The sequence below is a fragment of the Manis pentadactyla genome, chromosome 13 (assembly GCF_030020395.1).
Source record: "Manis pentadactyla isolate mManPen7 chromosome 13, mManPen7.hap1, whole genome shotgun sequence".
NCBI lineage: Eukaryota > Metazoa > Chordata > Mammalia > Pholidota > Manidae > Manis > Manis pentadactyla.
In genome coordinates, this window is record NC_080031.1 from 39054292 (window position 1) to 39074373 (window position 20082).

The 20082-nt window shown below is 39.4% G+C and overlaps 1 pseudogene; it reads right to left on the reverse strand.

Moving 5' to 3' along the window:
• Positions 1-19606, reverse strand: part of LOC118917639 (olfactory receptor 6Y1-like) — a 29784-nt pseudogene extending 10178 nt beyond the window's left edge.
• Between the last annotated feature and the right edge of the window lie 476 nt (positions 19607-20082).

Below are 20082 nucleotides of genomic sequence, written 5' to 3' on the forward strand. Positions count from 1 at the left end.
CAGCTATTCCACTACTGGGTACATACCCAAAGGAGATGAGAACAGTATTTCAAAAAGCGATTAGCACTCCTGTGTTATTACAGCATTATTCACAGTAGCCATGATATGGAAACAATCTATATGATTATCCATGGATGAATGGATAAAAAAGATGCAGTATATATATTGATTATTCAGCCATGGGAAAGGAGGATATCCTTCTATTTGTGACAACACTGACAGACTGTAAACACATTATGTTCAGTGAGATAAGTCATACAGAGAAAGACATGTGCTACATGATCTCACTTATATGTGGATTCTGACAAAACAGTCAAACTTACAAAAACAGAGACAATGGTGGTTTCCATGGGTGGGGTGGGTGGGGAGATAAGACTGATGATGCTTAAGGGTACAAATTTGTAGTGAGTAGTAAAATAAGCCAAAGATCTAATGCACAGTATAATGAATATAGACAATATTGTCCTATAATTATGTAATGTGATAAACTTAGACACAAAGGCAATCATATTACAAAATATAAATGCATCAAAGTAACACAGTGTTAGCTCTGTGATGAATACAAATTCTCAAACCTCTTCCAGCATCCTGTTCTTCATTTTTTAAAGGTGATACTAACATTAAACCAAAAGTTAGTATTGAGCAGTAGTTCAGAGTATGGACTTACCCTAGGTTTGAAGCCTGGCCCTGCCACATCCTAGTTACATGACCATCAGAAAGTTACACTGTCTCATCTTTTTATTGAAAAACTGGGGTAATACTTGTACTGATTTTAGAATTATTGTGATCATTCCATGGGTTAATCTTTGTAAGGTGTTTAGAATAGCACCTGCCACATGATGATTGGCTTATTAATTCATGCCATTATTTGTATTTGTATCATTCCTAGAAAATTGAAGGTGTTCAAAAGTTAACTAATTTAATTTCATATTTCCTCTGTAATATGCTTGCATGTGAGCATAAGAATTTGGGACATTTTTAGAATTTCCTAAATAGTTGAATGAAATAATGAAGCTGTTTCTAATTCAGTGACTCATAAATTAGCTGGCTTCTCTAGGGATTGCCTCATCTCTGCAGTATTCCTTTTAAACTAAAGCTGGAGCCCACTATATGCTACTCCCTAATGAAAGTTCTCTTCACTTAATTGACAAAATTTGGTAGAAGACAGAATGATTGAATCTCTTAAAAAGTCAATTAAAAAGTTCCTGGACTTAGAGTTCTCAAGAGTAGAGACTCTATTCCATTGTTTGTTAATACAGTGTCTGGTGCTTATAGGCACCTAAAAATCTGTTGGGTGACAGAATGAATGAATTGAACAGGGTCTTAATTTTATTTATACCGTGTAATAATGAGTGTATAGTTTCAATGCAGAGGAAGACAAGGAACAGTAAAAGGATTTGATTAATTAAATACCATCATGGGGAAGTTTACGGACAAAACTACAATTACTACCTCAGAATTTTTTTAAATTACCTTCCTAGCTACTGTTGTGAATTTAGAGCTCATAAAAACAAAATATGGGATTTTCTTATTATATCTGTTTATAATTACTCCTTGGTACATAAAACCTGCAGGTAGAACTCCAGGAGTTTAAAGCAAAAAAAAAAAGGAATTTTAGGTTGTCTCTTGTTTCCTGCCGCAGAAGGAAGAAAACAGTTAATCAAGGGGTAATATTTTTAAAAAGATGAACCAGTACCCTTGAGTAGAATGAGAAAAAGTATAGAGCTTATATACTATAGTATGTCTGACTGGAGAAATATTCAGGAGAAATATGCATTTAGTTTTGGTAAGGAGAAATAGAGTGATTTGTAAGTAAGTAAGTTAAAGTGTACTGGGGAAGCTCATATTTTTCCTCATATTTGATAATTGTTTTTGAAAATTGTATATATTTTTATTTTCTCTCTTAAGTTACAGAAATTTTTAGGCAGATAGCCACATTTTGTGCTTTTTATGTAATGTCTTATGAATGAAAAATCATATAATTTATGCCTTCTTTTTAAATGCAAACACATTTTTAATTATGATTATCAGTGCTGCAATCTTAAAAGAGATTAATTTTACATTAAGAATCATAATTAACTTGTCTTCATGCCACTTCCTTGGTCCCTTTCTGCTCTCCTTCTCTGGTGAGAAGTTGGCTACACTGGGTACACATTTATAACCTAAGAAAGTAAGTAAAATAAAATAAAGTGTGTCAAAATAGAATGAAATAAAACTGACCTTGTAGTAGCTATTGGAATTGTAGATGTAGTATCTGAGAATTATCCAGCCTTTCTCAGGCTGATTCTCAGGCCTGTGAATTACAACTTTAAAGAGGGAATATTATACTTGATGGAATGACAAAGATGAGCTGTTGGGGTCATGATCTTTCTCTGGGAAATCAGAAAAACATATTTCATTCAAAAGACTTTTTTAAAAATCCTAAAATAAAAATCACTTGAAAAATTCTAAAAGAATGTGTTGAAGGAAGGGACTCGGCTCAGTGCTGCAGGGAAGTGAGATGAGAGACCAAATTCAGGAAAGCAAAGTAAGTTTTAATAGACTCTGCACAGAGCAGCAGAGCGGGCCTGCCTAAGGTGAGACAGGCAGGCATGGATGCTTGGTCTGCGGCTTCTGTTATATGTTTTTTGGCAGGGCAGAGGGGTCCTCGATTGACAGCTGTCAGCTCTCTAGGCTTGTTCTGATTGGTGAAATGGGGACGGGCTGTGCTGTGCCTGTGCTTCTGCTGTTTCTTATCTGGGGGGACCTGGGACATTTCCTGAGTCACTCTTGGACCCTGTGACTTCATCTGATTAACTCTCTGAGTCATTTCTGGCTTTCTGGCTCTATTTGATCAACTCCCTGGGTCATCTTTGGGGGGCCCTTTCTCCTTGTCATCCCACTCACTTCTGTCTTTCTTCCTAATATTCCCCCCTCAAGCAGTTCAGACCCAAATCATTGGGATGAGGGGTGATGACTTCTCTGGCTGCTTCCTGCTAGTGAGGGATGCTGTGGTCATTTGGGTCCCTCTGCTTGTTGACTGTCAGGATGGTGAAGATTAGGACAGTAAGGGTGTAAATCTAGGGGTCCCAGGAAGATAGCTGATTAATTCATTGGCAAGGGCTTGAATCCTTGTGACAATAGGACTTTGGCCTCGATGGACTTTAGTCTGAAAGAAACAAATTTAGTTAAGAGATTTAGTAAGCATGGTCCAAATAGTAGAGCTAGGAGAAGCATCAGTATGTGTCCTGTTAAGGGAAGCAACCAGGATGCCCAGCTCCAAATCTGGGACCAGTTACCCCAGTATTCCGATAGTTGTTGGATTCTGGAGGCACGTTCAGAAAGCTTTTGGACAGTGTCTCTAACTAGGCCAGACTGGTTAGCATTAAAACAATATTGCTCATTTAGAAAGAGGCATAGGCCTCCCTCTACAGCAGTCAAGAGGTCCAGTCTTCTTCCGTTTTGAAGAGTGACTGCTGCTAAGGAGACTATATGATTTTTTTTTCACTGAGCATAATACCCTCTAGCTCCATCTGAACATGGTGAACAGTGCAAGGGCAGTCATATCACAGAAACTTTCGGTTTTGATCACGCATCATGAACTATAAACAATGAAGTCAGATATGATTATTCATTTGATTTTTATACTTGATTTATATGTGAATCCCACATTTCTCCCTTATTTTTTTAAAATAAAATGCTGAAGTGGTAGGTAGATGCAAGATAAAGTTAGAAAACATAATTTAGTGATGTAAGAGGGCAAATGTAGATGATCAGGTCTGTGCCTATAGACTAAGTATTAATCCAAGCTAGACAAGGGCAACAAAACATCCACGGATGCAGATTTCCCTCAAATCAGGGGGGGGCTAGGTTCTAAGCCTCACCTCTGTTGATCCCCAATTTCTCACCTGATGGCCCCCTGCGACTGTGCCTGTCTTAGGTTGTTCCTCCCTTGAGGAATCTTACCTGTCTCTGGCTAACCAGCCATCTTCTGGGGCCATACAGGGAAATGTAAAGTTGGCAAGTGAGAGAGAAGCAATATTCTTTGAAAAGGTTAGCTTTTTACTCCTTTGCAGATTTATGCCCTGTCCTCTGCCCATTTTTTAACTGGATTATTTGCTTTTCATTTGTTGAGGTGGGTGAGCTCTTTATATATTTTGGATGTCAACCTTGTATCAGCTCTGTCATTTATGAATATATTCTCCCATAGTGTAGGATGCCTTTTTGTTCTATTGGTGGTGTCCTTTGCTGTACAGAAGTTTTCAGCTTGATATAGTCCCACTTGTTCACTTTTGCTTTTGTTTCCCTTGCCTGGGGAGATATGTTCATGAAGAAGTCACTCATGTTTATGTCTAAGAGATTTTTGCCTATGTTTTTTTCTAAGAGTTTTATGGTTTCATGCCTTACATTCAGGTCTTTGATCCATTTCAAATTTACTTTTGTGTATGGGGTTAGACAGTGACTGAGTTTCATTCTCGGAGTCTATATGATTTTGAACAGTTATAATACTTTGGGCAATTCCTTCTAGGCTGTCAGAAAAATCTTGAGACAGGCTTTGGTAATAGGACAGCAAGATAATCCAGCTATGCCAGAGCCTAGTCCTGTGGTGGTTCCTAAGCCTATTAAGAGAGGAATGAACTGTATAGCTCATTGAGCTCTTATGTGAGAAGACAGAGGAATGGTCAGTGATTGGTTGTTGGGGACTATGTCAGTGTCTGGGGCCAGGTGGTCTAAGGTGGAAGTCCTAGTCCAATTAGCTGGTAGGCACAAATAGGTATTTAATCCACATAAGAAAAAACTGCTTGGTTTTTGAGGCAGAAATCGGTTTTGATGGAAAATAAGTGGGTAAGTTCGCCCAATTTTTTACTTAGAACTCCAAGGGCCACTCCTCATCTTTCATGGGAGTACAATTGGAATGGCCTGGCTAGGTTTGAGAGTCCTAGGGCAGGGGCCCATGTTAACATGTCCTTAAGCAGTTTAAATGTTTAGTCAGCCTTTCCTATTAGGACTTGATAGAGAGGCTGTGCAATGAGTGAATAATTTCCATAACCTGCAATATCCTCTTAGTCCTAGGAAAGCCCTGAGTTGTTTGTGGGTAGTAGGTTGGGGAAGGGAAATAATGGCCTGACTCAGTCTGTAGAAAGGCCTCTCTTTCCTGGAGTAAGCATTATTCCCAGGTAAGTGACCTTTTGTTGTACTAATTGAGCCTTGGCCCTTGAAACATTTTATCCCAACTCAACTAAGAAATTAAGGGTTTGAATGGTATGATTAATGGAGTCTTGTTTTGTGGGGGAAGAGATTAAAGGATCATTTGCATATTGTATGAGTGTGCCCCCATTGTTCAGGTGCAGGTGGGCTAAGTCCTGGGACAAGGCTTGTCCACACAGGTGAGGACGGTCTGGTCTCTAAACTCCTGGGGGAGAACAGTCCAGGTTAGCTCACCAGAGGTGTTTCCTAGAGTGGTCCTTTCAAAAGCAAATAGTGACTGTGACTGTTTTTCTGAGGGGATGCAGAAGAAAGCATCTTTGAGATCTAAAGTTGTAAACCATGAGGTGTCAGGTGGGATAGCTCCTAATAGAGTACGTGGGTCAGGGACAACCGGGTGGAGCGGCACAACTGCCTTGCTGATAATTCTTAGATCCTGGAATAGACAATAAGTCTGGCCTTTCTTTTTGATGGCCAGGATTGGAGTATTATAAGGTGAATTAGTTGAAACTGGCAGGTCATATTTAAGGTATTTGGAAAGTAGAGGCTGAAGGCCTTTATGAGCCTCAGGCTTTGTAGGATATTGTTTTTGGCTAGAAAACTTAGCTGGATCTTTGAGCTGGATGACTACTGGGGGGGCATACTTACTTTCCTGGGATTCCCTTATCCCAAATGGCAGGATTGATAGACTGCTCCCAGTCCTGAAAAGCTGAGGAGGGGATTTTGGGAACAACTAGAAGTTGGAGAGGAGTTTGATTAGCTGGGGGAAATCTAAAAATCATCCTGGTGTAATTTTTCTAGTATGTCTCATCCCAAGAGAGAAATAGGGCATTCTTTTACAACTAAAAATGGATGTGAAAAATAATGGCTATGGAGGAGACATCCTAAGGGTGGAGTGAAGGTCCGAGTAGTAGGCATCCCTGTCACTCTGAGTACTGTACAAGTTCAAGAGGATAGGTGTCCGGAATAGGAACTGAGGACAGAGTAGGGGGCTCTGGTGTCAATTAAAAAGTAAATTGTCCTACCTGCCATGTCCATGGTTACCCTAGACTCTAGTCCAGTGATGTCGATGTCATGGATTGAGGCTGACTGGTCAGGGTCTCTTCATTCCTGTGTAAGGAGCTCAAGGACCATGGGTGGCTCCAATGGCCCAGGGACCCTGTGGCCCATGGGACAAAGGGCAGCCCAGTGGCCCATTTCCTTGCATTTGTAACAGGGAGATTGTGGAGGCCAATCTCTATTAGGACAGCTCTTGGCCCAATTCCCAGTCTTACAACAGATTTTACACTTATTATCTTTCTTAGAATTCTGGTCAGAACCTGGTAGGCCTCTGGACATGGACCAAGCCACATGGGCAGCTAGTAGCTGGGTATGTTGGGTGTCCTTCCTCCTTTCCTTTTCCTGAGCCCCAGCCTCTTCTTCCTGATCATGGCCACAGAGCACAGTATTGGCTGTGGGCAGGAGCTCATCTACGCTATTAGGGTTTGTCTGGATCTGTTTTTGTAATTTTCTCCTGATGTCAGATGATGACTGTCAGAGGATTTTATCTCTCAGAATTACTTGTCCCTCATATGTGTCTAAATCTAGATCAGTATATTAAATGAGGGTGTTTCTCAGTCTTTCTAAGAAAGTAACAGGATTTTCCTCTGGTCCCTGACTAATGGCAGCAACTTTTGAATAGTTAATAACATTTTGCCTGTCATTCTTTAGCCATGTTTTTATGCAAAACAGGAAGTGGTTTCTTCCCCACATATCGTCTTTATCATAATAAACCCAATTAGGGTCTGTAGAGGGGAGAGCTGTTTCCCCAGTGGGAAATTTACTCTCTAATAAGTGGAGGCTACTGGCAAATCTACAGGCTACTTTAATCACTCTCTCTTGTTCAGGGTCAGAGAGTGTCTGTCCCAGGATTATCATGACATCTTTCCAGGTGAAGCCATAAGCTAGACTGATGTGCTGAAATTGATCAATATAGTTATCTGGTTTGGTAGTATAGCTGCCAAGATCAGCTTTAAGATGTTTTAATTCAGTTAGTGAAAAAGTTTGTGGACTCACACTGTGCCAAATTCTCCACCTGCCATTTCTACTAATAGGAGAAATTTAGTAGGTGCCTTTGGGAACAGATTTGAGTAGCCAGGACTCTGTTGTTGATGGCCCTGTGGGGTTAGATGTGACACTTTTCACTGGGTGGTCCTGGGTACAGGGGTGGAGGTAAAGCAGGCAGTGGAGCAGAGAGATGGTTGGGAGAACTTTTGTTGTTGTTGTTGTTGGGAGGACTCTTTAACTTACAAATCTGGCAGAGATCCTCTTGGCTTTTAAGATAGAAGAAAGACTAAACATATTGGATCTCGGCCCATTTACCCAGCTTTTTGCAGAAAAGGTCAAGCTGCATGAGGGTGTTAATGTTAACAGTTCAGTGAATTGGCCACTACTCCTGGTCCCCTAGTTGATATTGTGGCCAGGCTGTGTTACAAAAGAATATTAGTCTTTTCTTTTTTTTCTTTTGATATTGTTAATGTACAATTACTTGAACAACATTAAGGTTACTAGACTCCTGTATTATCAAATACCCTCCCTGCATACCCCATTACAGTCACTGTCCATCAGCATAGTACGATGCTACAGAATCATTACTAGTCTTCCATGTATATACTGCCCTTCCTGTGTCCCTCCACTGATGGTACATTATGTGTGTGAATTATAATGCCCCCTTTTTCCCCTTATCCCTCCCTTCCCACCCATCCTCCCCAGTTCCTTTCCCTTTGGTAACTGTTAGTCCATTCTTGGGTTCTGTGAGTCTGCTGCTGTTTTGTTCCATCAGTTTTTGCTTTGTTCTTATACTCTACAGAGGAGTGAAATCATTTGATACTTGTCTTTTTCTGCCTGGCTTATTTCACTGAGCGTAATACCCTCTAGCTCCATCCATGTTGCTGCAAATGGTAGGATTTGTTTTCCTCTTATGGTTGAATGATATTCTATTGTGTATGTGTGCCACATCTTCCTTATCTATTCATCTACTGATGGACACTTAGGTTGCTTCCATTTCTTGGCTATTCTAAATAGTGCTGCAAAAAACGTAGGGGTGCATATGTCTTTTTCAAACTGGGCTGCTGCATTCTTAGAGTAAATTCCTAGGAGTGCAATTCCTGGGTCAAATGGTATTTCTATTTAAAATTTTTGAGGAACCTCCATACTGCTTTCCACAATGGTTGAACTGGTTTACATTCCCACCCACAGTGTAGGAGGGTTCCATTTTCTCCACATCTTCGCCAACATTTGTTGTTGTTTGTCTTTTGAATGGTGGCCATCCTAACTGGTGTGAGGTGCTATCTCATTGTGGTTTTAATTTGCATTTCTCTGATGGTTAACGATGTGGAACATCTTTTCACGTGCCTGTTGGCTATCTGAATTTATACTTTGGAGAAGTGTCTGTTCATATCTTCTGTCCATTTTTTAGTTGGCTTATTTGCTTTTTGTTTGTTGAGATGCATGATCTCTTTATATAATTTGGATGTCAACCCCTTATCTGATATGTCATTTATGAATATATTCTCCATACTGTGGGATATCTTTTTGTTCTATGGATGGTGTCCTTTGCTGTATAGAAGCTTTTAAGTTTGATATAGTCCCACTTGCTCATTTTTGCTTTTGTTTCCCTTACAAGGGTTCATGAAGAAGTGGCTCATGTTTAAGTCCAAGAGATTTTTGCCTACTTTTTTCTGAGTTTTATGTTTTCATGTATTACATTCAGGTCTTTGATCCATTTTGAGTTTATTTTGTGTATGGGGTTAGACGATAATCCAGTTTCATTCTCTTACATGTAGCTGTCCAGTTTTGCCAACACCAGCTGTTGAAGAGGCTGTCATTTCCACCTTGTATATCCATGGCTCCTTTATCATATATTAATTGTCCATATATGTTTGGGTTTATATCTGGGCTCTCTGTTCTGTTCCACTGGTCTATGAGTCTATTCTTGTGCCAGTACCAAATTGTCTTGATTACTGTTGCTTTGTAGTAGAGCTTGAAGTCAGGGAGAGTAATTCCCACTGCTTTATTCTTCCTTCTCATGACTGCTTTGGCTATTTGGGGTCTTTTGCAGTTCCTTATGGAATTCCGAATGATTTGCTCTAGTTCGTTGAAGAATGCTGTAGGTATTTTGATAGGGATTGCATTGAATCTGTAGATTGCTTTAGGCAGGATGGCCATTTTGACAATATTAATTCTTCCTAGCCAAGAGCATGGGATTAATTTCCATTTATTAGTGTCCTCTTTGTTTCTCTCAAGAGTGTCTTGTAGTTTTCACTCCTTGGTTAGGTCTATTCCTATGTATTTTATTCTTTTTGATGCAATTGTGAATGAAATTGTTTTCCTGATTTCTCTTTCTGCTAGTTCATTTTTAGTGTGTAGGAATCCAAAGGATTTCTGTGTATTAATTTTGTGTCATGCAACTTTGCTGAATTCAGATATTAGATCTAGTAGTTTTGGATTGGATTCTTCAGGGTTTTTTATGTACAATATAATGTCATCTACAAACAGGGACAGTTTTACTTCTTCCTTACCAACATGGATGCCTTTCATTTCTTTGTGTTGTCTGATTGCTGTCACTAGGACCTCCAGAACTATGTTGAATAAAAGTGGGGAGAGTGGGCATACTTGTCTTGTTCCCAATCTTAAAGGAAAAACTTTCAGCTTCTCACTGTTAAGTATAATGTTGGGTGTACGTTTTCATATGTGGCCTTTATTATGTTGAGGTGCCTGCCCTCTGTACCCATTTTGTTGAAGGTTTTTCTCATGAATGGATGTTGAATTTTGCTGAATGCTTTTTCAGCATCTATGGAGATGATTGTGTGGTTTTTGTCCTTCTTTTTTGTTAATGTGGTGGATAATGTTGATGGATTTTCAAATGTTGTACCATCCTTGCATCCCTGTAATTAATCCTACTTGATCATGATGAATGATCTTTTTGATGTATTTTTGAATTTGGTTTGCTAATATTTTGTTGAGTATTTATGCATCTATGTTTTCAGGGATATTAGTCTGTAATTTTTTTGTGGGGGGGGGTTTCTTTGCCTGGTTTTGGTATTAGAGTGATGTTGGCTTCACAGAATGATTTTGGGAGTATTCCCTCCTCTTCTTCTTTCTGGAAAACTTTAAGGAGGATGGGTGTTATGTCTTGACCAAATGTTTGATGAAATTCAGCAGTGAAACCACCTTGTCCAGGTGTTTTGTTCTTAGGTAGATTTTTTTTATTACCAATTCAATTTATTTTCTGGATATTGGTTAATTCAGATTTTCTCTTTCTTCCTGGGTCAGCGTGGAAGGTTGTAATTTTCTAGAAAGTTGTGCATTTCTTCTAGATTACCCAGATTGTTACCATATAGTTTTTCATAGTATTCTCTCATAGCTCTTTGTATTTCTGTGGCATCCATAGTGATTTTTCCTTTCTCATTTCTGATTCTTTTTATGTGTGTAGACTCTCTTTTTTTCTTGATAAGTTTGGCCAGGAGTTCATCTATTTTGTTTATTTTCTCAAAGAACCAGCTCCTGCTTTCATTGATTCTTTCTATTGTTTCATTCTTCTCGACTTTATTTATTCTTGCTTTAATCTTTATTATGTCACTCCTTCTACTGACTTTGGGCCTCATTTGCTCTTCCTTTTCTAGTTTTGTGAATTGTCAGTTTAGACTGTTCATTTGGGATTGTTCCTCTTTTCTAAGGTAGGCCTGTATTGAAATATATTTCCCTCTGAGCATGGCCTTTGCTGCATCCCACAGATTTTGTGTTGTTGAATTATTGTTCCCACTTGTCTCCATATATTGCTTGATCTCTTTTTCTATTTGGTCATTGGACCATTGATTATTTAGGAGCAGGTTATTTAAGCCTCCATGTGTTTGTGTGGGCTTTTTCATTTTCTTTGTGTAATTTATTTCTAGTTTCATACCTCTGTGATCTGAAAAGCTGGTTGGTACAATTTCAGTCTTTACTGAGGTTCTTTTTGTTGCCTAGTATATGGTCTATTCTTAAAAATGTTCCATGTGCACTTGAGAAAAATGTGTATCCTGCTTCTTTTAGGTGTAGAGTTCTGTAGATGTCCATTAGGTCCATATGTTATAATATGTTGTTCAGTGCCTCTGTATCTTTACTTATTTTCTGTCTTCTTGTTCTGTCCTTTGGAGTGAGTAGTGTGCTGAAGTCTCCTAAAATGGATGCATTGCATTCTATTTCCCCCTTTAATTCTGTTATTATTTGTTTCACATATGTAGGTGATCCTGTGTTGGGTACATAGATATTTTTAATAGTTATATCCTCTTGTTTGACTGACCCCTTTATCATTATGTAATGTTCTCCTTTTTCTCTTGTTACTTTCTTTGTTTTAAAGTCTATTTGTTTCTGATAGAAGTACTGCAACTCCTGCTTTTTCTCACTACTAGTTACATGGAGTATCTTTTTCCATCCCCTTGCTTTCAGTCTGTGTATGTCTTTGGTTTGAAGTGAGTCTCTTTTAGGCATCATATAGATGGGCCTTCTTTTTTATACATTCACTACCTCTATGTCTTTTGATTGGTGCATTCAGACCATTTACATTTAGGGTGATTATTGATAGGTATGTACTTATTGCCATTGCAGACTTGAGATTCGTGGTTACCAAAAGTTTAAGGGTAATTCTCTTCCTATCTACCAGTCTAGTTTGACTCACTTTTTATGCTATTACAAAAACAACTTAAAGGTTCTTTTTTTCCTCCTTTTTCTTCCTCCTCCATTCTTTGTATGTTCTGAATCCTATTCTGTATTTTTTGTCTATCCCTTGGGTGAACATCTATTTAGCCTTAGGAATACTTTCATCCATAGAAGTCCCTCCAAAATGCACTGTAGAGGTGGTTTGTGGGAGGTAAATTCTCTCAGCTTTTGCTTATCTGAAAATTGTTTAATTCCTCCTTCAAATTTAAATAATGACATTACTGGGTAGAGTATTCTTGGTATGAGGCCCTTCTGCTTCATTGCACTAAATATATCATGCCACTCCCTTCTGGCCTGTAAGGTTTCTGTTGAGAAGTCTGATGATAGCCTGATGGGTTTTCCTTTGTATGTGATCTTTTTTCTCTCTCTAGCTTCTTTAAAAGTCTGTCCTTATCCTTGATCATTTCCATTTGAATTATTATATGTCTTGATATTGTCTTCCTTGGGTCCCTTGTGTTGGGAGATCTGTGCACCTCCATGACTTGAGAGACTATCTCCTTCCCCAGATTGGAGGAGCATCTTTTCATGTGCCTGGGATGCTTTCTATCCCTTTTTATCTCTTCTTCTTCTTCTGGTACCCCTATAATGTGAATATCGTTCCGTTTGGATTGGTCACACAGTTCTCTCAATATTCTTTCATTCTTAAAGATTCTTTTTTCTCTCTGTGCCTCAGCTTCTTTGTATTCCTCTTCTCTGTTTTCTTTTCCATTTACCATCTCTTTTACTACATCATCTAACCTGCTTTTAAATCCCTCCATTTTATGTTTCATTTCAGATATGGAATTTCTTAATGATTGAATCTCCATCTTAAATTTGTCGCTAAGTACTTGAATATTTTTCTGTACCTCCATAAGCATATTTATAATTTTTATTTTGAACTCTTTTTGGAAGACTGGTGAGTTCAGTTTTATTTGACCCTTTTTCTGGGGTTTGTGAGATTTTTTCTGAACCATGTTCTTTTGAAGTTTCATATTTCTGTATGGGGCCCACTAGTGCCCAGAAGCTCCAGTCTCTGGAGCTACTCAGCCCCAACAGTGATGCTGGGGACTATAAGAGAGCAGAGTTGTTGCCAGGGAGGAGGAAAGATCTGTTTCATGATTCAAGTCTGCACTGCCTGTCTCCAGTGTCAGAGACAGTGGGCTGAGTACACAGGGGTAAGCCTCTGTGGTGTGCATCTCTAGCTATTGTAGGTGGGGCCACCCTCTTGCAGCATGACACCAGCACAGTGACTTCTGGTTTGTGAACTGGTGCCAGCAGGCCAGGAGGAAGGTCACAGTGGGGGGCCTCAGAACTGCATAGCCAGCCAGGGGGATGGAGCACCTGAAGCTCCTCACAGTTCATACCCGGAAACCTTGTCCAACTCTCTCTTCTCCAGTGCAGCAAGCTCTGTGCAAACCCTGCCCCTTCAGTAGCCCTCTTGCTGCTAACAAGCCTCTCAGACTGCCTGCCTTTCCTCTGACACAGAGAGGCTGGATGTTGATACCCTCCTCTGCAAATGGCCAGAATCTCAGTCTCTCAAACACTCTTCCTGTCCAAGCTCCCCAACATCCAGAGCACAACACAATATGGGTTTCTTCTCACAAGGAAGATCTCCAGGGCTAGGTATTCAGGAATCCCAAGCTTCCACTCCTTCCCTACTCCATTTCTCTTCCTCCCACTAGTGAGCTGGGGTGGTGGAAGGGTTTGGGTCCCACAGGATTAAGGCTTTCATACATTACCCTGTTTTGTGAGGTCTGCTCTGTTCATGAGGTCTGTATGCAGTCTGGTTCAGCCTTCTTTCCTGTTGCTGTTTTAGGGTTAGTCATATTAATTAACCTTATTTTCATACTATTTGTGCTTTTGGGAGGAGCTCTCCATCTCACCTCTCATGCCATCTTGAATCTCTTATTAGTCTTTCCTTTTCCTTTTTTTAATTTTGGTATCCTAAATCTACAATTACATGAGGAACATTATGTTTACTAGGCTCCCCCCATCACCAAGGTCCCCCCACATACCCCAGTCACTGTCCATTAATACAGTAAGATGTTGTAGAATCACTACTTGTCTTCTCTGTGTTGTACAGCTCTCCCTGTGCCCCCCCACATTATACATGCTAATCGTAATGCCCTCTTTCTCCCCCCATCCCTCCCTTCCCACTCATCCTCTAACCCAGTCCCTTTCCCTTTGGTAACTGTTAGTCCATTCTTGGGTTCTGTGAGACTTCTGCTATTTTGCTCCTTCAGTTTTGTCTTTGTTCTCATACTCCACAAATGAGTGAAATCATTTGATACTTGTCTTTCTCTGCCTGGCTTATTTCACTGATCATAATACCCTCTAGGTCCATCCATGTTGTTGCAAATGGTAGGATTTGTTTACTACTTATGGCCGAATAATATTCCATTGTGTACATGTACCACATCTTCTTTATCAATTCATCTACTGATGGACACTTAGGTTGCTTCCATTTCTTGGCTATTGCAAATAGTGCTGTGATAAACATAGGGGTGCATATGCCTTTTACAAACTGGGCTGCATTCTTAGCATAAATTCCTAGAAGTGGAATTCCTGGGTCAAATGGTATTTCTATTTTGAGTTTTTTGAGGAACCTCCATACTGCTTTCCACAATTGTTGAACTAATTTACATACCCACCAGCGGTGTAGGAGGGTTCCATTTCTCCACATCTTAGCCAACATTTGTTGTTGTCTTTTGGATGGATGGTGGCAATTCTTACTGGTGTGAGGTGATATCTCATTATGGTTTTAATTTGCATTTCTCTGATGACAAGTGATGTGAAGCATCTTTCCATGTGTCTGTTGGCCATCTGAATTTCTTCTTTGGAGAACTATCTGTTCAGCTCCTCTGACCTTTTTTTTCATTGGGTTACTTGCCTTTTTGTTTGTTGAGGTAGCTCTTTATATATTTTGGATATCAACCGTTTATTGTATCTGTCATTTATGAATATATTCTCCCATACTGCAGGATGCCTTTTCGTTCTATTGATAGTGTCCTTTGTTGTACAGAAGATTTCAGCTTGATATAGTCCCACTTGTCCATTTTTGCTTTAGTTTCCCTTGCCCAGGGAGATATGTTCAAGAAGAGGTCACTCATGATTATGTCTAAGAGATTTTTGCCTATGTTTTTTTCTAAGAGTTTTATGGATTCATGACTTACATTCAGGTCTTTGATCCATTTTAAATTTATTTTTATGTATGATGTTAGACAGTGATCTAGTTTCATTCTCTTACATGTAGCTGTCTAGTTTTGCCAACACCAGCTGTTGAAGAGACTGTCATTTCCCAATTGTATGCCCATGGTTGCTTTATCATATATTAATTGACCATATATGTTTGGGTTAATATCTGGACTCTCGATCCTGTTCCACTGTTCTGTGGGTCTCTTCTTGTGCCACTACCAAATTGTCTTGATTACTGTGGCTCTGCAGTAGACCTTGAATTTCGGCAGCAAGATCTCCCCTGCTTTATTCTTCCTTCCCATGATTGCTTTGGCTATTCAGGGTATTTTGTGGTTCCATATGAATTTAAAAACTATTTGTTCCAGTTAATTTAACAATGCTGTTGGCATTTTGACAGGGATTGCATTGAATCTGTAGATTGCTTTAGGCAGGATGGTAATTTTGACAAAATTATTTCTTCCTAGCCAAGAGTATGGGATGAGTTTCCATTTGTTAGTGTTCTCTTTAATGTCTCTTAAGAGCGTCTTGTAGTTTTCAGGAAAAAGATCTTTCTCTTCTTTGGTTACTTTTATTCCTAGTTATTTTACTCTTTTTGATGCAATTGTAAATGGAATTGTTTTCCTGATTTTTCCTTCTGCTCGTTCATAGTGCATAGGAAAGAAACAGATTTCTGGTTATTAATTTTGTACCTGCAATTTTGACGAATTCAGATATTAGTTCTAGTAGTTTTGGTTTGCATTCTTTAGGGTTTTTACTGTACGATATCATGTCATCTGCAAATAGTGACAATTTGACTTCTTCTTTATCAATCCGGATGCCTTGCATTTCTTTATTTTGTCTGATTGCCATGGCTAGGACCTCCACTACTATGTTGAATAACAGTGCAGAGAGTGGGCATCCCCGTCTTGCTCCCAATCTTAGAGGAAAACCTTTCAGCTTCTCACTGTTAAGTATGATGTTGGCTGTGGGTTTTTCATATATGGCCTTTATTATGTTGAGGTACTTGCCATCTGTGCCCATTTTGTTGAGAGTTTTTATAATGAATGGATGTTGAATTTTGTAGAATGCTTTTTCAGCATCTATGGAGATGATCATGTGGTTTTTGTCCTTCCTTTTGTTGATGTGGTGGATGATGTTGATGGATTTTCGAATGTTGCACCATCCTTGCATCCATGAGATGAATCCCACTTGGTCATGGTGTATGATCCTCTTGATGTATTTTTTAATTTGGTTTGCTAATATTTTGTTGAGTATTTTTGCATCTATGTTCTTCAGGGATATTGGTCTGTAGTTTTCTTTTTTTGTTGGGTCTTTGCATGGTTTTGGTATTAGAATGATGCTGGCCTCATAGAATGAGTTTGGAAGTGTTTCCTTCTTTTCTATTTTTTGTAAAACTTTAAGGAGAATGGGTATTATGTCTTCTCTACATGACTGATAAAATTCATTGGTGAATTCATCTGGCCCAGGGGTTTTGTTCTTGGGTAGTTTTTTGATTACCACTTCAATTTCGTTGCTGGTAATTGGTCTGTTTAGATTTTCTGTTTCTTCCTGTGTCCGTCTTGGAAGGTTGTATTTTTCTAGGAAGTTGTACATTTCTTCTAGGTTACCCAACTTGTTAGCATACAGATTTTCATAGTATTCTCTAATAATTTTTTGTGTTACTGTGGGTCCATCATGATTTTTCCATTTTCATTTCTGATTCTGTTGATGTGTATAGATTCTCTTTTTCTCTTAATAAATCTGGCTAAGGGCTTATCTATTTTGTTATTTCCTCAAAGAACTAGCTCTTGTTTTCATTGATTTTTTCTTTTCTTTTATTCTTCTCAATTTTATTTCTTTCTTCTCTGATCTTCATTATGCCCCTCCTTCTACTGACTTTGGGCCTCATTTGTTCTTTTACAGTTTCAATAATTGTGACTTTAGACAATTCATTTGGGATTGTTCTTTCTTCTTTAAATAGGCCTGGATTACTATACACTTTCCTCTTAGAACTGCTTTCGCTGCATCCCACAGAAGTTGGGGCTTTGTGCTGTGGTTGTCATTTGTCTCCACATATGGCTTGATCTCTTTTTTAATTTGGTCATTGATCCATTGATTATTTAGGAGCATGTTGTTAACCCTCCATGTGTTTGTGAGTCTTTTTGTTTTCTTTGTACAATTTATTTTTAGTTTTATGCCTTTGTAGTCTGAGAATTTGGTTGGTAGAATTTCAATCTTTCTGAATTTACTGAGGTTCTTTTCGTGGTCCATTCTGGATAATGTTCCATGTGCACTTGGAAGAATGTGTATCCTGCTGCTTTTGGGTGTAAAGTTCTGTAAATATCTGTTAAGGCCATATGTTCTAGTGTGTTGTTAAGTGCCTCTGTGCCCTTATTTTCTGTCTGATGGATCTGGCCTTTGGAGTGAGTGGTGTGTTGAAATGTCCTAGAACAAATGCATTTCATTCTATTTTGTCCTTTAATTCTGTTAGTATTTGTTTCACATATGTTGGTGCTCCTGTATTGGTTGTATATATATTTATAATGGTTATATACTCTTGGTGGACTGACCTCTTTATCATTATATAATTTCCTTCTTGTTATTTTCTTTGTTTTGAAGTCTATTTTGTCTGATACAAGTATAACAACACCTGCTTTTGTCTACCTATTGTTTCATGAAACATCTTTTTTTCATCCCTTGACTTTTAGTCTGTGTATGTCTTGGGTTTGAGTCTCTTGTAAGCAGCATATAGATGTGTCTTACTTTTCCATTCATTCTATTACTCTGTATCTTTTCATTTTTTCATTCAGTCCATTTACATTTAGGGTGATTATTGAAAGATATGTAGTTATTGCCATTGCAGGCTTTAGATTGGTAGTTACCAAATGTTCCAGGGCAGGTCCTTTACTATCTAAACATCTGTTTTAAATCTCTTATTAAGCTATTTAAACATAGTCTGATGATTCTTTATTTTTCTCCCTTCTTATTCATCCTTCTTTATTCTTTATATGTTAGGTATTTTATTCTGTGCTTTTTGTGTTTCCTTTGACTGCTTATGTGAGTAGTTGATTTTATTTTCTGCCTTTAGTTTATATTTGGTTGGTCTGCTTTCTTTGTTGTGATTTTATTTTCTCTGTTGACATCTATTTAGCTTTAGGAGTGCTTCCATACAGAAGTCTTTTTGAAACATACTGTACAGGTGGTTTGTGTGAGGCAAATTCCCTCAACTTTTGCTTCTATGGGAATTTTTAATCCCTCCTTCATTTTTGAATGATAATCATGCTGGATACAGTATTCTTGGTTCAAGGCCATTCTGTTTTATTGCATTAAATATATCATGCTGCTCCCTTCTGGCCTGTAAGGTTTTTGTTGAGAAGTCTGATAATAGCCTGATGGGATTTCCTTTGTAGGTGACCTTTTTTCTTTCAATGGCTGCCTTTAATATTCTGTCTTTGTCTTTTATCTTTGCCATTTTAATTATTATATGTCTTAGTGTTGTCCTCCTTGGGTCCCTGTGTTGGGAGTTCTGTGGGCTTCCATAGTCTGAAAGACTATTTCCTCCCCTAGTTTGGAGAAATTTTCAGCAATTATTTTTTCAAAGACAGTTTCTATCCCTTTTTCAATCTCTTCTTCTTCTGGTACTCCTATATTGTAAATATTGTCCTGTGTGGATTTTTCATACAGTCCTCTTTATATTCTTTCTTTCCTGGAGATCCTTTTATCTCTCCCTGCTTCACCTTCCCTGTTTTCCTGTTCTCCGATTTTTATTCCATTAATGGCCTTTTGCACCTCATCCAGTGTGCTCTTAAGTCCTTCCAGAGATTGTTTTATTTCTGTATTCTCAGTCCTAACTTGATCCTTTAGCTTTTGCATATTTCTCTGCAGGTCCATCAGCATGGTTATGACCTTTATTTTGAATTCTTTTTCAGGAATATTGGTTAAATCTATCTCCCCAGGTCCTCTGTCATGGTTTGTCTGGGTAATTCTGGACTGGATAAAGTTCTTCTGCCTTTTCATTGCAATAGAGGTAGCTGTAGGCAGGTAGCATGTGTGTCAGCTGGGAGAACAAAGTTCTTTCCTTCTTGCTGGATGCCTTTCTCTTCTCTTCTGCCTGTGTCTGTTTCCTGCACTCCTGGAGCAGCCTCCAGGTTAATCCCCTAAGCTGCTTTGCTTGGGGTTGCCATCAGGGTAGCCCAGAGCCCTGTGGGGAGGAGCAGGCATGCCAGGTGTGCTCTCCTGCAAGAGCAGTGCCCCTTCGCACCTTGCCCCAGTTTCTGTTGCCAGCACCAGGCAGTTTTACACTGGCCATGGCCTCTGGGTCTGGCCTGGGTAGCTGTATGTCTGGAGGAGACTCTGGGCAGTTGCTGTGTGTGCAGCCACTCTCTGGCTGCTCCACCTCAGCAGGCGGGCACAGCTGCTCTAAGGCTGCTCGGCCGCTGCAGGTGCATGTGCCACTCTCTGGCTGCTCAGCTGCCACAGGTGTGTGCAGCTGCTCTCTGTCTTCTCGGTCACTGTGTTTGGGCCATGCCATCTGGAGAAATGACTGGCAGGCTGCCTATTACCATGAGGGGCTTCAAGTGTGCATTGCCACTCAGATGGCTGGGGAGCCCAAACTTCCTCAGAATTCCCAGCCTGCTGGTTTGAGTGTGGGGGGACACTTCTATCCAACTGTGAGGCCCCTGTGCCTTTAATATTTTCAAAAAGCACTCGCTTTTCTTTTGTCCCAGGGGAGATGGCTGCGGAGACCTGCTCACAGATTTTGCTTTGCCATTTCTCTACTATCCAGCCTACCATTCAATGTGTGTCTGTGTTCCCAGTCCAATTACTAGAGCTGCTTATTCAGCATTCCTGTGCTTCCACTCCCTCCCTATTCTGACTCCTTTCCTCTTGCAGTGGAGCTGGGGTGGGGGGAGTGCTTGGATCTCACTGGGCTGTGGCTTGTATCTTCCCCCTTCTTGACGTACTGAGTTCTCACAGATGTAGATGTATCCTGGCTGTTGTACTGTA